The sequence below is a fragment of the Morone saxatilis genome, unplaced genomic scaffold (assembly GCF_004916995.1).
Source record: "Morone saxatilis isolate NCDOM2014 unplaced genomic scaffold, NCSU_SB_2.0 Contig17, whole genome shotgun sequence".
NCBI classification, from domain to species: Eukaryota; Metazoa; Chordata; class Actinopteri; family Moronidae; genus Morone; species Morone saxatilis.
Window position 1 is genome coordinate 15,452,236 of NW_023339729.1, and position 3,467 is coordinate 15,455,702.

A 3,467-nucleotide genomic window follows, 5' to 3' on the forward strand; every position below is an offset into this window, starting at 1 on the left:
TCTCTCTCTCTCTCTCTGTTTTGACTTAAAATCTTAATCTTCAAAGTAACAGTCAATGTAGTGGAGTAGAAAGTATGTTATTACTTACCGCTGAATTGTAGTAAAGTATAAAATTGCACTCAAATTCAACACTTGAAATACAGTTGTTTTGATATATATTGAAAATGGGGTCAAACCCATTCATTACACTCGGGGCATTTAGCTCATGCACTTTTGCAGGGCAGCTTAGAGTTAAGACACCGCAGAGCACCCAGTGTGCCATTGTGAGGCAGGTATTGTTTTCATAAAAGAACAGGAGTGAGCACACTTCATACCGAAGCAAGACGCAGCAGGACCTGGCTGGAAGTAGCTGCTCAGGCATCACACAGTAATGACATCACTGATGTGACTCAACCAATGCTTCTGCTTTGCTCGTCTACTTCCTCCTTTTTGTTCTTGGTGTGGTAGGCTGCCAGTATGGTGTAGCAAACTGGGGCCACAATAGGAGAAGCATGTGCGTGTTGGCAGCCACAGATTGTAGTTTGACTTATCTGTTTATGTAGCATAGCATCTTTTGCCCAATGTTTTTTTTTTTTTTTTTTGTTAATAAACCGAGCCAAGGAAGTTAGGCTCAAAATCCTAACAAACCCCCTGAAGTGTTTCTTTCCAGATGATCAAGGGCTCTGGTCTTCCTACATAAGCAAAACTGTCTTGCCATTATAAGAATCAAGAAAATATCACATGATTGAATTAACTCAATGTGCCAGTGGTACACAATCACAACGCAACAAGAACGCAAACTTCCTATTTACCCTGGGTTCTTTTTTTGTGTGTGTCTGTTACTGTTACGTATATTCACATAGAGGAAGTTGTCGAGTAGTAGCCTGGGAAATGTTGATGAATTTGTGAAGACCTTAGTCATGTTTGCCAAACTGTTAAAATTGTTACAGTACTGATGTTGCAACTGTTCAACAGCACACAGTGTCCCTGCTGTATAGAAGAAAGATCGGACAATATAGGTCATCGGTGTGCCAGCAGACCACGCTGACGTCTAATTCAGTGTTTTCAAACCAAAATGAACTTGTTGGTGTTTGTACAGTTTGTGCCTTTATTTTGAATGCTAGTTGATACGTGTCGGATAACACTTTTTCCATCTCTTGACATTCGCAGTAGCATAACCTCCGCCAATGTGAATATGTTTATGAATATGTTTTCAGTGCTGCTTGTGGGTTTGTGTGTTTGTTTGCCTGTCTGCTGGATTAAGGGAAAAACTACTGGCCTGATTTTCATAAGGGTGTAGCATGGGCCACGGAAGAACCCATGAAACATTGGAGCGGATCTGAAATACAGAGTGCATACACAAATTATTTTTTGGTGTCTATGGCAAAATGAACTGAATTTGTGCTGTGACTAAAGAAAGGCCTACAACATAACAGAACAGCCACCTCAAACATCACTGTAGAAACAGATGGAGCAGGTATGTAAGAAATTAGTATTCAGGGATATGTTTTTTTTCCCGGATTAATCTAGAATTCCAGATTTTCCAACCTGCGTGCACCCATCATAATTAAAGTGAATGGTATGCAGATTTGCATAAGAGTGGACTATTGACCTTAGCGGGGGTCTGAGCTCTCTGTGTGCCCTGTGTATCGAGCTATTCAGTTCGGTGCTTGATATCATGTTCTTTTCAGACCAATTTAGATACAGATTAAACCACAATTGTGGTCCATCTGAATGGTTATTGCCGGTTATCAGATCAAGTTTAATAACCACACTGGATGACCTACCACTGGCTCGTCAGCAAATAAAACTGTGTTAATTTTTTTGTGAGTGTTTAACTGCTTAGAAAAAACAGAGGGTTTGGCTGGATAACAGAGAATTGGTTTATGCTTCAGGACTGAATGGGGAAGTTTGTACACAGGTTTTCATACATTTTTTTGCTAGTAGATTGCAACTGACATAAAGCCACAGAAACAAAACTACTAACCTTTAAAGACTGTAGTCTTTAACACTGAACGCATATATTATGATTGGGGCTGCTGACCTAAAGCCTGTTTTTCTAACCTAGCCTTTTTTTTTTTTTTTTTAAATGTTTTACTTCTGTCTGTACGTTGCTTTTCTGACTTTAAAACTGGCACGAGCAATATGTCAGACTGGTTTTAATGATCATGGAAATCCTCCGGTGTTAGTCATGGAAAGAGTGGTTACAGAAAAGGATTTCTGTCTGAGTGAGAACCATGAGTTACGGTACATTTGTTTTAGGCTGTCCTCATTCAACCCTCAAAGTCCACTTATCTGCAGACCAGCCAACACATCTGCATCACAAAACAAAGAAATAAACTTGCAAACTACTTGGATGAGCAGAAAGTACTTCTGAATTTAGATTCTGCTTGATCGTTGACAAATTAACACAATGTCGTAGGCAGGAATTGTTTATTATCTTGCAGAGCAGCTATTTTATGCGTACGTGCAGTGTAGGAATAATGAACGTCCCTATCTTAATGAAAATATCCAGGAATCCAGACAAGAGAAACAAAGCATTTTCTGCTGTTCTGGTCTGTTTCCTATACTGGTCTTTTTTTTTTTTTTTGTTACCAGGAAGGCTTGTTTCTGTGAGTTTTAAAATGAGTGTATAGTTTATCTAAACTACATTCACATCCAAAAGTAATACAAAAGTAGAACACATAATCTCTTTATTAATTGCAGTTTCCTGAATAAAGTTCATGAATCGCCGTGAGTGTGTATTTGCTGTAAAGAAAGTGAATGTTTTCACCTCGACGTGTCCCATTTTTTTAAATAATAAATTGCTACGTACATTCTGACTCCATTTGGGATTTCAGCCAGAGACGCAGTGTTCGGATGGACAGTAAGGACTGGGGTCCTCTCTGCTATTATGCAACTGAAATTGTTGATATCAGTGGGGAGTTGATATTAAAATACATGTTCAGCTGCTGAATAAATGTAATATAAAACTTTACCTCATTGTGGTGAACCAGCTGCTTGTGTCTTACTGCTTATTCCTTAAATACATCCCAAGATGACAGAGATTAACTGAGCCTTTTTAAGAAAGAGAAAAAATGTGCAAATCTGATTGTTCCCTGATATTGCCACATCCTGCTTTAATTGATTCATGGAAATTGAATCCATGATACATAGCTCTGACAAGTCACTCGCTGATGTCTGCTTCACAGCAACAATTTTGACCGCATCTTATTATATGTGCCAATTTAAATAGGTTATGGTATAGTCTTATTTCAAATAAAGAACCATTGCTATGTGAAATAAAACCTCTGCCCTTGTCTCGAGGTTTGGTCTCATGAAAAAATACACAGTTCTGAAAGCTGCACTAATTATCGTTTTATTATTAACAATAGTTCAAATGACTATAATGTGAAAGGAGTCTCTCGTACTGACACATTTTTGCAGTGCCCTTCGGCAAAGTTTTAACATCCTTTCATTAAAGCTTCACGGGGCTTCAAGGGTTGTAA

The 3,467-nt window shown here is 38.5% G+C and overlaps 1 protein-coding gene across 1 annotated transcript in view; it reads left to right on the forward strand.

Annotated features, from left to right (window-relative positions):
* tbc1d1 (TBC1 (tre-2/USP6, BUB2, cdc16) domain family, member 1) overlaps positions 1-3,467 on the forward strand; it is a gene marked incomplete in the record, with an annotated part of 45,670 nt that overhangs the window by 11,542 nt on the left and 30,661 nt on the right.